This window comes from Camellia sinensis, chromosome 11 (genome assembly GCF_055761805.1).
Source record: "Camellia sinensis isolate YWXY chromosome 11, ASM5576180v1, whole genome shotgun sequence".
In the NCBI taxonomy this organism is placed as follows: Eukaryota; Viridiplantae; Streptophyta; class Magnoliopsida; order Ericales; family Theaceae; genus Camellia; species Camellia sinensis.
This window is the reverse complement of record NC_138971.1, coordinates 35,275,971-35,290,524: the sequence shown is the minus strand read 5'-3', so window position 1 is coordinate 35,290,524 and position 14,554 is coordinate 35,275,971. Positions and strand designations below refer to the sequence as shown.

General features: G+C 36.5%; 1 long non-coding RNA gene across 1 annotated transcript in view; it reads left to right on the top strand.

The window, feature by feature from the left end:
* Window positions 1-10,817, top strand: part of LOC145801906 (uncharacterized) — a 39,591-nt gene extending 28,774 nt beyond the window's left edge. The window contains exons 3-5 of the long non-coding RNA XR_014343734.1: window positions 7,472-7,570; window positions 10,057-10,132; window positions 10,549-10,817. This is a non-coding gene — a long non-coding RNA (uncharacterized LOC145801906). The remainder of the gene's footprint in view (window positions 1-7,471; window positions 7,571-10,056; window positions 10,133-10,548) is intronic.
* The last annotated feature ends 3,737 nt before the right edge of the window (window positions 10,818-14,554 follow it).

Genomic DNA, 14,554 nt, shown 5'->3' with positions numbered 1-14,554 from the left:
CTTGCATGCTATTTCTCCCCTACCTATGCTTGCTGTTTGGCCATGTTTATAACTGTAAAAGTGCATCTTTTGGGACTGTCTAGCTTCTGTCTTTGCATTGCATATCCATATTGTGCATGTTTGGCATAGCTATAGGTCATTTCGGGTGCCTAATGTTGCATTTCGGGACATTTCCTTGCATTTCATGTCATTTCGCCTCATTTCGGGACTGTTTTCCCCCATATTTTAGTGCTGAAATTCCATTGGCATGCTTGCATATCATTTTTGCCACATTTCATCACATTTTATCATTGCCTCGGTTTGCATGCCCGTATGCACGCATTTCGAGGCACTCCGTTTTTATCCGTCGGCATCTCATGTGAGTGTGGCTGAGGCTCTCTCATGTTAGTATAAGTCCATACTTCATTTTCCATGTCATTTGCATTGGGTATGCACCGCCTCGGTTTGCATGCCCGTGTGCACGCATTTCGAGGCACTTCATTTTCTGCCATCGGCATCTTATGTGAGTGTGGCTGAGGCTCTCTCATGTTAGTATAAGTCCATTTGTCATTTTCCATGTCATTTCATAATATTTTGTCATCGCCTCGGTTTGCGTGCCCGTGTGTACGCATTTCGAGGCACTCCTTTTTTATCCGTCGGCATCCTATGTGAGTGTGGCTGAGGCTCACTCATGTTGGTATAAGCCCATTTGTCTTTTTTCATATCATCGCCTCGGTTTGCGTGCCCGCGTGCACCTATTTCGAGACATATATCATCGTCTCGGTTTGCGTGCCCGCGTGCACGTATTTCGAGACACCTATCATCGCCTCGATTTGCGTGCCCGCGTGCACGTATTTCGAGACACCTATCATCGCCTCGATTTGCATGCCCGCGTGCACATATTTCGAGGCACCTCATTTTCAGTGCATTCTGTCATTTTCTCGGTTTGCGTGCCCGTGTGCACGCATTTCGAGACATCTCATTTTCATAGCATTGTATATGTTAGGATTGCATCTTAGTTGCATTTCACGCATATCATGCATATTGCATCGTGTCCGGAATATGAGTTAGCCCGGGCACGGGAAACGAGGTACATTTCGTACTCCGAGTGACGGAATGTGTTTCAATTCCCCAGTCACCGACACTCCGGATTATCCATGATGGAGTTAGGTTTTTTTTTTAGCTGTAGTTTCATTTGCATTCATCCTATATTGAGTTATGCATTTCGATTCCTCGGCCATCATGCCTCGGTATGCGCGATTGGTGGCACGAGGATCGAGACATGCATATATTTGTGCAAATACATTGCTATGCCCCTTTCTTGCTCTCTGTTGCAGCAAAATCAGGAATCAGCAACTTTCCGGGACTTGGCACGCTTTTCAAAAATAACAGGTGTAAACAGAGGCTAATTGGGGCATTCCGGTGGATTTCCGCGCAAGACAGTCCGGACATGCATCATCCACCAGAAGCAAGGCAGTCCCTGGCTTGCACGCCAGTTTATTTGCTTTTTAGTTAATTCATTAATTAATTAGGATTTTGTAATATTTTGGACTGTAATATTCTTTTATTTTGGGGACTGTAATATTTGGACTGTATATTTATTCGGACCCTCCGAGTGAGGGCACAACTGTAATAAGTGTGGGTGAGTGTGATGTATGTCTTCCAACCCCACGTCTTTCTCCCTTTTATTTATCTGCTTTTGATGGTTAGATTAAGGCATATTTCAATTAGCATACAGTATGACAGCATGTTTGCATCATTCATCTGTATTGCATGCATCGGGCTCGACGCATCATATTAACTGCATTGTACTTTCAATTCCAAGTTGAATACATGTTAGTTGTAGCATTTCGTATGCCATCTTAGAATAGCCGAGCCTACTATAGTTGCATTTTGCATGTGTTGCATTAGGCATTTCTGTACACTTAGGATCATGCATGATTTCTAATATAGTTTCTATTTTGGCTTGGAGTACTCGGTGAGTTTTATGCTTTAGCATCCTTGCATGCGTGTGAGTGAATGCCATGATAGCATGCTTACCATGAGGCTATGTGCTTATCTGATATATCTGCCTGAATGCCTGTGGGTGAAGGTTGGGTTATCTGAATTGGAATGAATCATCAAAATGTTTCAAACCTACCTGCGGGTAGCAAACCATTTTCAAAAACAAACATAAAATGTTTTGTTCCAATTCGGGCGACCCGGTCTATACTTATATGCTGTGAGCATCACATAGTAACCTAGGCTAATAACCGGAATAAGAACTCACAATGTTTTCAAAAATTGATATCATGGTTAGTAGAGGCCGGTCTATGACCGGGCGAGCGGGGGTGCTCACGAAGTGACCTTCCCCAATCGTACCCAAGTTCCCGAGCCGAGGCAACTTTGGTGATGACGGACACGTGGCCTTTTGGCACCGAGTCAGGGTTTCCTAAATTTCCCAAAATAAAATATTTAGGTGGCGACTCTGTATCTGGCAAAGCAGTCCATGTTTGGCACTACTTTTTCAAAAAATCAGTTTTCTCAAAACGATTTGCCAGATTTGGACTCTTTGGTTCAGATTAAGAACCGTGACAACTTTGAGAGTCCGAGCTGTAGCGAGGTCCCCCGCGGGCTTGTTACAGGTGTCCTTGAGAATTAGCTGCTGGATCTCACCAAAACAGTGCTGAGGAGTGCACTAGTGGCTTGCCGGCCATGAGGAGCTTCTGCCGACCTCCCTACCGACCAAGAGTGCACACTGCCAGCCATAAATGAAGATCTGTCAGCCAACAATAAGGGGGTGCCGGCCACTGGTGTGCTGTGACGCCAAGCTGCAGCAGAGCACAAAATAGAGAAAATGGAGGGTCTCCCAAGGGTATGTACGTACTATGCCCCTTCATATCATCTTGAAACATCAAGGGAAAGGCATAATTGGATCCAAGACCATCAATCGAGCATCGCAATGCATGATAGCCAAAGGTCCAATTCGTACAAACTCAATAAATGCATGACAAACAAGACACCAAGACCATCTCCTTATCATGAGGAATCAAAGGAAATGGAGACTAAGGGAGATTGGCTCATTTCATCACTTCAAGTATGAAATGAGCTAATCCACCTTGTGTTCAAACACAACACCGGGTTGAACACAATGCAATGCACACATGCAACATGACATGCAAAAATGTTATGTAATACAACTAGCATGCAACAACATGCAATGCAAACAATCATACTAATTTTGACATGTTAAGGTAGCCTGTATGAGACTCTATCATGCAAGCAATGCATGCATGGCATGTTAAGGGACTGAAATGATGAAACTAGTGAAGGACACAACACTAGAGACATGCAATATAATGCTCAAATGATCATACCAACTATGGACAGACTTAGAACATGCCAAAACAATGGCTAAAATGGACTGAAATGATAGCATGATAAGCAAGAAAAAGCATGCTCAAATGATGGCTCGCAAGCAAGGCACAAAGCTCAACTCTCAAACACAATGAACGAGTGAAATATGTGCGAGTGTGACGATGTAATAAGCTCTGAAATTACATGCTAAATGATGCCATACCATGCAAACATCACATGCATAACATGTTAAAGGCCTCAAGACCCAAAGCTAGGCAAGGCCCTTTACACTACAACCATACCAAGAAATGCTCAAATGGCCTCAACCATTCAAAACAAACCTAAAGCAGGTCAAAACAGTAGCAAAAACATGCTAGACTCGCAGCATAGATGGCAAGAAGGATATGCTCATGTATTAGCTCACAAATAAGGCATAAAGGTGCAACTCTCAAGAGCACTTAAAGAATGGAAAACATGGAAGTGTAACAACACTATATGCTCTGAAATATCATTCCAAATGATGCCAAGGCGTGCAAATATCTCAAGTTAAGCATGGTAGTTGCCTCAAAACTCAAGACTAGTCAAGGCATTTGCACTATAGCTATACAAATCATAAGTCATATGACCATGGCAGCCCAAAACAGTCCTAAAACAGCACAAAATATGAATAAAATCATGCTAGAGCATAGCCAAAATATGCTAGAATAATGAGCCAAAACATCATGCATACAAGGCTAGTAAGCAAGATTTGCACTACAAGTGCATAGAGCATGCAAGAGGCTATCAAACCAACTTTAGATAGAGTTATGACATGCTAAATAATGACCAAAAACATGTTGAAATGGAGCCCATACAAGCTTAACAAACATGCTACTTCATGAGGCATATAAGGCTAGTTTGTAAGAATTACACTACAAGTGTATAAAGCATGCATAAGGTCACTAAACCAACCATGGATAGAGTTAAGGTAGGTCCTAAAAGTCACAAAAAAGTGCCTGAACTAAGCCTCAAAATGGTAGAAACGCATGCTCATTTGATGGGCCAATAAGACATGCAAACAAGAGAAGAGGAGGGGGGACAACCCCCACCCATTTGGGGCCCCAAAATAGGGTTTTTACCACTGAAAATCCTCTGGATTTCAGTGGTTAAAAGGCCATGAAAAGTTGTTTTGAAAGGCCTTAGAAGATGGCTCAAAAGCTATACAAGCTAAGGAACAAAAGGGAGAGACAACCCCCTAGCCAAACAAGGCTTAAACCATCATTTTTAGGACTGAAAAATAGAGTTTTCTTTAGTTCAAAACCAAGCCAAAATCAGTTTGCAATGGTGGCCAAGATTGTGTACAAAAATAAGCTTAAAGAGGAAAAACACTCACCCTTGAAACACAATAACAAAACAGCAAGATTTCTGAGTTAAAACCAAGCTTTAGACCTCAAATAGGACCTCCAAGGACCTCAGCTCCAAGATGAAGGTATTTGGTCAAGAGGTTGTATGCAAATATGTAGAGATTTCCCACTTTCAAGCCTAAAATAGGGAGAGAGAGAGAGAGAGAGAGAGAGAGAGAGAGTTCTAGAGAGAGAGGCTCCCAAGCCTTTGCCAAATTGTTCTAACCCTTCAAAACAATAGATAAGGCCTCCATATATAGCAAGAAGAGAGGTTTGGGTTGAAAATATCTCAAAAAAGACAGCTGGAGCAAGCTGGAGCAAAATATCTATTGAAATCTGCTTTCTGGCATCAATGGCAGGCACCTTATCATTGTTGGCCGGCAGCACACTATTGTTGGCCGGCATGGATCACTTTTGGACGGCATTGGCCATTCATGGCCGACACACTCCCATAGAGGCCGGCAGCAAAAATCTGTTCTAGTCCTCGACTTGAAGCAAGCCTAACTCCTTCATATGGATTCCTTTTCAGGTCATTCTTGTGTGCAAATTGAAGCCCCAGAAGTAATATTTCCAATGGTGGAAGCCTTGTATCAAAATTCCAACTGTGAAAAAAGTTATGTCTGTTTTGGTGAAACCGCGCAGTTTTGGTCCTACCCAGATTCATGCCGAACTTCTCCCAAACTAGTTTTCTTCTCTCCTCTCCTCTTTTCTTCAACTCCAAACCCCTAAAAAAGGTGTTTTGAAAGATTTTTCAAAAGGGTTCATCTCTCTTTCATTCATTTCCATTTTGTCCTAGCTCGGTTTACCGAAAAGCGCGACATTTAACAAAATGCGAGCGTCGGAACATCGTAGAAACTTTTTTTCAAAAATGTTTTGAAAGAGAGGGTTTTAAAGTCTAAAATCCATTCAAAATAACTTTGGTCCAAAATGAGGTGTGAGGTTGGGGGGTTTGACTCTCTTCTTGCCAAAGAAATTGAACTTTTGCCCTGCACATCTCTCACCACCCAGTAAACCATCAGTAGCGCCCAAGTTTTAAGGACGGTAAAAAATGGGGTGTCTATACTAGCCTTCTCATACTACTAATAAATGGATATACTTGGTGAGAGGCCTTATTGAATTTCATATTGTGTTCTCTTTCATTATTAGACATTTGGAAGACAATCAACTTAGTGGAGAGTTACCCCATCACTTAACAAAGCTTGCATAAACAGTAAATTCCCATGGTCTGTGTTCGGTTAAAAGCAACTAATGACATATTGATAGTTAGTCTTAATGAGTGATTGTTTAACATTCAAGGGATTAGGAGATTAAAGTTTTGAAGCAAGGAAGGTTTTATTTGAACTTTTTGAATTGATGATAGCAAACATTATTAATCAGTGTTACAAGCTACTATAATTTTAACTGGATTAATTGAACTGTTATGTTCGTTGAATTAGAGCTTTTCGAATGTTGGATTCTTGAGCAAAGTGATGGTTTCTTTTGGAGTTTCTTCACTTTCAAATAATTATTTCTGCACTATATTAGTCTATTACTAGTAGTCTTTTGAATGCAAAAAATTATGTAATGGCTCGGAAATCAAGAAGAACAGGTGAAGTGGAGATTTTAGGGTGCTGGAACTTAAACATTTTCACCAAAAAAAAAAAAAAAAAAGGAAGAAAGAAAATGGTGGAATGATTCTTAGTTAAATTGGCTTCAATTGCGTTAATATATATTCGTTGTGGTATATTTAAGGACTTGTTCACTAGTTATTCACATGCTGTGAAGCACAAATCTGGAGAATTGTCTAAGTATCCAAAAAGTTTATTTGGACTTGCTTCACTAGTTATTCACCTAATGTGTTATGCTTTTTGCATAAAGGAAGTTTCTATCTCTTAGTATTCCTTTACTTTATGAATTTTGTTTCACAAGCAAGTGTTTTGTTTGAATCCCAAGGTAGTTTTTTTGTTGTTCCAAAATTTGTTTACTTTGGATTTAGACATACATACCTTATGTGTGTACTACATGTTTTGGATTTACACATACATACCTTCTTGCTAACAAGTGCATCTAATCTAAGGCAAGAAATAGACACGCGCACACACAAAAAAAAAAAAAAAAAAGAAGTGAAGAATACAAGTCATTTTTCACTTTTTTCAAAACACTTTTCATTGTTTTCAAAACTTTTAAAAACCTTTTTACCTTTTCTAAAACACTTTTTGCTGACATTGGCTGGTTGTGTCTTGGACTAGGTACCAATTTTGGTACTATTGGATCTGCCTGGACTTCTCTTTTTCTCAACTTACATGCTTCTTGTCCCCTTTTTTTGGGCAGAGATATATCACTAGGCAAGTTAAAGTTCTATATTATTTTGTACCTGAAGTGGTGATTTATGATTCTAAGGCTAATCCCTCACTAAGTGTGGATTTGTGCTATCGATTGCAGTTTATCTATTTAATTTGGGCATGCTTTTGATTTTCTTTCATGCTTATCAATGGTCAGGCAAGAAGTCTACCATAACTAATTTCCCAGTACAGCATTGAAACTGATATCAAGTTCAACAGTCCTATATATATGGCTTTAATCCATGAGAAAGAAAATAGATTCATTTTATAAAACAAAAAATATATTGAATTTAAGTATTTGGTTTCGGCAATTGTTAATTGCTTTTGTTGTGTGTTTGCACTCGAATGTATGTGGGAGTTTTCATTGTTTTTTTATTCTGGCTGTCTAATGGTTCATGGACTTTTTTTGTGGGTACTAACAACGCATCTTATGATTTACCCTTTGGTGTTTAGGGCAAGAAAAGAAAAGATATGTTCTGCATTGCACTTGTTGATGACACTCGTGATCAATCCAAGATTAGGATGAATAATGTTGTTATTACTCCATTCAAGGTACTCTCTCTCTCTCTCTCGTTCTTCTTTCTCTGTTTCTTTTTCCTGTTTTTCGGTTTGAATCTGCTCCTAGAGTAATGTTAATTTCATTGTTGTTTATAGCATAGCTAAATGAGTTGGAGTTTGGAAATTTCCATCGTTTGTTAGGCTTTTGCAGTCCATGTCATATGTTGAAATGCCATCCACATCTGAAATCAAGGTTTCTATTGCCTCAATGATAAATCTGAACTTCCCATAACACTGAAGAGAATGCAAAGTTGCCACCTTATGAAAAAAGAAAATGTAAGGTTGTCACCTTATGCACATGCCCCTCCGTGGACTCATCACATCCAATGCCCGTTACTTGCTTAATTTGAAAGACATTACACATCATGTTTCAATTAATTATTATTCAAATTCTCACTTTCATTTAAAATGTTACTACGATAATAGTCAATTAAAAAAAATCTTTCGGTTTACCATGGAAGTTGTAGATAATGATTTTTTGTGTGGTATATGAAAGCCCTTGTTTGATAGAAATTACCTATCAATAAAAAAAAAAGAAGGGATTATTGGGTGATAATCTTTTAAGGATAGGAGTGAGAATTTATTGATTGTTTAATTATGATCTATCGATTTGGTGAACTTGTGCCCCTCTTTGGTTTTGAACATGTGAAAAGAGAAAATAGAATTATTTGGTGATTACTCTCTTAAGGATAATAGTGAGAGAATGTGTTAATAGATTAACTATGATCCCCTCTTTGGCTAAACCAATTTGTCGCCAACATTGGTTACTTGTTTTAAGATGTAGATATACATATATGACAACTAGGCACCTAATTTTTGTGGTTTTTTTTTTTTTTTGGACCGACAACCAACTGAATTTTTATTTTTATTTTAATAATAGGATCAGGTGAGTTATTTATTTATTTGAGTCTTTACAGCGACATCTCTGCTCTACTCTTGTTCCCTGTGGGACCTCAGTGACTTAAGGTAGTCAATTTGGTCCACAGAGCGGGTTGCCCTTCTTGCTGTCTCTTGATATTCTGAAATTATATTTGTCTCTGATGGGCATATTGCATCTATTTTGGACTTGACACTGAAAACATCTATGATAAATTCTACCTCTTATGCTTTCTGCTGGAGTAAAGCCTTGGAAGCAAAAGATCTTGTAATTCATATTGTCCATGAAAATTGCTAATTGAAATTCAATTTACACCAAAGAAGTGAAGAGTTAGTCAAAACTGTATTTTACTATTTCATAACTTAATCTCAATGACATATGTCTGGCTTGGAATGTAAAAAAATTAAAGGAATGTAAGTTACACGTATACTTTGGTGTGGGTACCCACTAGCTTGTCAATGAGTATGATAAGCAAAAATTGAATTTTCTTCTTATTAATTCACAACTGACAAGAATGCTTGGATGAGGAAACAATGAAACTATCAGAGGCAATCAAAGCTAAGCTAAAGACTTACTTGTCTTGACTTTTCTCATTTCCTTATTAGTGGTTTAAATATTAAATAGTAAATTTGTTTCCTGATGGACATCCTTTATGACCTTGAATGCTAATTTTTGTTAGAAACCAGTTCAGAGTACTTAGTTTTTCAAGGCTTGAGGTGAAACAAATTTACGAAGCCAGTGATTGTAATTGTATTGGTTCTCTCATTTTATTTGCGCAAGCCTAATTTTTTTTTCTCTCCCAATCATTCAAATGCAAACAAGAATATGGCTTGGAGAAGTCCTGCACAAGCGATTGCATGACCAGCTGACAATTTCTGATTTACTTGCCGATGGGGAACTGTTGTATGTTTTTTTCTCTTATGTATTGTGACGTGGCATATATATTAGATACTAGATGTGCATGCTTCCATCTCTTATAGTGTCTGTGCATTGTCGGCTATCCTATAGGATAAGACAATGTTCCTTTTCTTGACACATGTTACTATATTTAGGAGAAGCATATTACCTAATGTCCTGCCTTTTCTTGGTATTAGTACTTCTTGTTCACACTCCTTTTCGTAATTCTTTGTGTTTTTTTCTTTTTGGTTTGTGTGTGAGATTGTGGTGTGCTTCCATAACAAAAATGCTTTCCAAATTGCCTTGGTTATGTCATGAAAGTGAATATAGGGAAAGGTTCAACCATCTACCTCTTAGGATAAAACTTCGTAAGTATTGGTATTTTGATTTTAATAGGAAAGCATCAGAATTTAGTTTCAATATGAATTAGATAATCTAAATTATGAATTATGTTCAAGATCAATATGACAAATAATATTGCCTTGATTTGTATGCTCATACAGATATGAATACCAGCACACATTTTATACTAGCTCTCTTAGTGTGTGTGTGTGTGTGTGACTAACACAGATTCTCTGTTGCATGTGCAGTGTAGTTGCGACTACATATTGTGTTGATTTTATTCTAGTGGAATCTGTTAATGTTGAAAGGCTTTTTGTGCTTATTCTTGCCTTGTTTTCTTTGTACATATATTCCAACATGACAGTAAAATCACCACTGAAGGGCGATGAATAACAAAACTTGACCAAGCGGATTGTTGACAAAGCTGCTTTTTCCGGAATGTGAGTTTTTGAAAATATTGATTTTGTTGATGATGATCTGTTTTTGTGGTTTTGTTGTGAATTGGGTTTGTTTGTGAAACAGAGGGTTGGATTGTTTCTTTGCAAGGCGCCTACTTGTGTTTAAAATCTTCTAGGATCTTGTACTTTATGTTCTTTCTTGGGCATCTCTTGAACCCACACTTTTAAGAAATTGCATTATGTTTAAGATTTTGAAATCTTAGAAGTTTTGAAGTTTTATGTCAATATATCTTATTGACTACATGTTTAGTTGCTGATGAGTAGTCACAAGTCACTGATTAGGTTGTGGTTTGAGACTTATCGATGTCTCTTGAGTCCCCTTGATCCAATGCAGAAGTTTTTTAACATTTTTATCTTTTGAAGGAACAAGTAAATGGTTGTCTTTTGCTGTCTTTCAGAATAGTGTTGTCAACATGGCCCTGCCTTGTGGAAGTGATAGCGATGAATTTCTTATTGATGGCCTTGATGATGATTCTTCCCATAGAGGGGCTTCCAGATTTTGGAGGAGCCACTTCAAGTTTATTTGATTTTTCAGATTTTTGTAGGTTTTCTTTGGAATATTTTACTATATTTGTATCTATATTTTGCCTTATGCTTCAAATTGTACGTTGGGTTGTGATAAATTTGTCTTAGTTTGGTAATAAAATTAAGGTCCGTGCCTTGAGCTTGTTGTACTCATCTCTATTTTGGTTATAAAATTTCTTTCCGAATAGTGAGAAAATGTGTTGAGAGAAACATCTCAATTTTTTTAAAAAGTGATATCTTTTTCTTAAATAGATCACAATTTTTATGAAAAAATTGAGATTATAACTTGACAAATGGTCACAATTGAGATCTTATTGCTACTATCATTCACATTTTTAACATTTGATCTCTAATTTTTAATCTTTTTATCACGGTTAAAAATTGTGATGGAAAAATTGCACAAACAATCACACATTCATCTATCACAAAGGAAAAAATAAGATTGAAGGTTCACTGTGACCTTTAATCAATTTTGTAGTAGTGTCGGTGCCATGAAAAAATTCGTATTATTAATTTCTCTTGGAAAGCTTTATGGTGTGCACTTCTTATGAGTGTATAAATTGACGTAATTTTACTAAAATTTTTATAACATCAATCATAAACTGTATAACCTTGTAATAAATTAACGAAACAAAAAATGTCATAATTAACCCATAAACTTTTGTTATATGAACTACAAAGCCTCCGTTTGGGAAGTGGGTTGACTTTTTGGCTATTTTAACCTGAGGCTAAAAAGTCTGGTTTGGAAAGGGTTTTTTGGCCTTTTTGGCCTTTTTGGCTTTTTGGTGAGGTGTCGTCATGGTAAATGATCATAGTGCCCTTCAAGTGATTTTTTCATGTCAACTCCTTGCCTTACATCCTCCACGTCAGTGTAATTGGAGCGGAATTTTTTTTTTAATTTTTTAATTTTTTGGGGATTAGGCGGATTTTCATGGTTATTTTTTTTTTAATTTATGTTTTTGTCATTTTTCTTTTTCTATACATTAATTTGTTTTTATTTTTAAAAATGGGTTTTCATGTGTTTTATTTATTTGTAAATTACATGGAAAATGTTAATTTCTGGTTTTATGTTTTTATTTTTTATTTTTTTCGATGAGGCGTATTTTGTGGTTCTGTTTTTTAAATTTATGTTTTTATCATTTTTTTTTTTCATTTCTATAGATTAATTTGTTTTTATTTTTCAAAAATGGGTTTTCATGTGTTTTACTTCTTTGTAAATTACGTGGCAAATGCTAATTTCTATTTTTATGTTTTTATTTTTTATTTTTTTGGATGAGCCGTATTTTTGTGGTTCTGTTTTTTAAATTTACAAAATTGTCATTTGTTATTATTTCTATACATTAATTTGTTTTTGTTTTTGAAAAATGGGTTTTCATGTGTTTTATTTATTTGTAAATTACGTGTCAAATGCTAATTTTTGGTTTTATGTTTTTATGTTTTTATTTTTTTTGATGAGGCGTATTTTTGTGGTTCTGTTTTTTAAATTTACGTTTTTATCATTTTTTTTTTTCATTTCTATACATTAATTTGTTTTTATTTTTCAAAAATGGGTTTTCATGTGTTTTATTTATTTGTAAATTACGTGGCAAATGCTAATTTCTGTTTTTATGTTTTTATTTTTTATTTTTTTGGATGAGCTGTGTTTTTGTGGTTCTTTTTTTTAAAATTTACAAAATTGTCATTTTTTATTATTTCTATACATTAATTTGTTTTTGTTTTTGAAAAATGGGTTTTCATGTGTTTTATAACAATTCCAAATTACGTGGCAAATACTAATTTTTGTTTGGAATTTTTTTGTTTTTGTTTTTTTTTTCTTCTGAAACTTATTTTTGTGGTCCTTTTGTTTTCATTTACGCGTATGTCAATTTTTTTTTTTATTTGTATACATTAATTTGTTTTTAGTCTTCGTAAATGGTTTTTCATGTGTTTTCATTATTTTGAAATTATGTGGCAACTGCTAATTTATGTTTTTAGTTTTTAATTTTTAATTTTTAATTTTTTACTTTGTTTGTTTTTTTGGAAAAACATTTTTTCAGATCCTTTATTTAAAATAATGTGAAAAATCATATATTGTCGTGGCACATGATAAAAAATGATGGAAGCCTTGGCTTTTTGTTGTTTTAAACAGGTCTTTTTATGTTTTTAATTGACGTCGCACATGATAATTTTTGAATTTGTGTTTTTTTTAAGTTTCTTATTGGTTTGACCTTGTATTTTTTTTTTCCGAAAAGGATTTTTTCTATGGTTTTTGGTTTTTCAAAGTTAGGCACGTCACGAACTAAAAGGGATTATATTCCCGTGTAAACACATACATATTGTACATGATAATATAGTTGAATACAGGAGGGTCCACGTGTGTTATCAATGTTAGAACCCTACGAATATTAGGTGGACTATTATATATTTCCTAACGTTCCGTTATTACGCAAGTACACTAACTTGTTGCGTATGCGGAGTCGCACCAATGCCATATGCGGGTCCTCATCCCCAACTATTAAACCATCCTCGTCATGGTCAACTTCTGGTATGGCATTTACTATTGTCATAGCCTCTTCCTCGTCACATATTGGGTGAACAGTTGTTGGATTACCTATATTTTGCTGTATATAATTATGTAATGCCATTGACGCACCTACTAATTGACCTTGCACATTTGCAAAGTCATACCGAGGCATGTCTCTAATAAACCCCCATCGATTTTTCCAGGCACTGAAAGTGCGTTCCACCACACTGTGTAACGATGAGTGCACTTTGTTAAATAATTCCCTCGGGGTATTTGCTGTCCTGCTCTGTTGACTACTTCGAAATTGTTGTTGGTGGTAACGGCTGCCTCTGAAAGGTGCTAGGTAACCTACTCGGTTTGGATAGCCAGAATCGACAAGATAATATTTGCTTGCATACGCAACAAGAATTTATGTTTGACACTAAAATCGACATTGTGCTTCATTTTCAAGTAACGATGTTTGTCGAAAAATTATAACAGTGGTCGAATTTTCAATGCAATGTGTTACCTTCTTTAGGATGTGGAAATGGGACATTGTCATTTGTTAGTATCTCGTTAAAGATGCAACTATCGTGCATACTTCCTTCCCATCCGCACGAAATGAAGATGAAACACATATCAAAATCGCACGCGACCATGATATTTTGCGTGTGACAGTATTTCCTACCGAAATATGTTGCCGCGCCTGGCCTCGTAACCCATGCACTTACATGTGTTCCGTCTATGGCTCCAATACAGTCCTGCTAATAACCCAATTGTATTGTTACTCCTACGGGTACATGTAATGGTTGTTTTCATACGTCACGTCCACTTAAAATTAAAAACAACATAATTGGACTTGGCACAAATAACTGTTGAAGGTTTAGTCAATGGTACCTTGAACGATAGGTATTTTCGTTTAGACCACACGTATGGATGTATACGTTGCTGACTATATGTGGGCCGGCAATGAACAATAGTGAACTCTTTCATGGAAGTTAATACGTTATGCACGTGCCGAGACAGAATCTCCCCCGAATGTTGGAACCGTTCTTGGATTTCCCGATTTTGCTTTCCTTTCAACACGTGGATAAACATTGCAACACTTTCTTCAGCAGCTAAGCCATGTGGACGTTGCGGTACTTGTAACCCAAAATCATTTACTAATGTCTCACACAAAGCGGCAAAAACTTCCTTTGGCATGCAAACATTTTCCTCAAATCGACCCATATGGCCCGCATATAGTTCGGATATCCATGCATGCCCGGTCAATATAGAAGTACAACATGGCATTTTAGCCATGTGTTTTTCATACCACTTTGTCGCATACTGGCATGCTTGTAGAAATGTCCAGTTGTTTTCTTGTTGCAGCTGTACAGCCATTTGATTAAGCATTT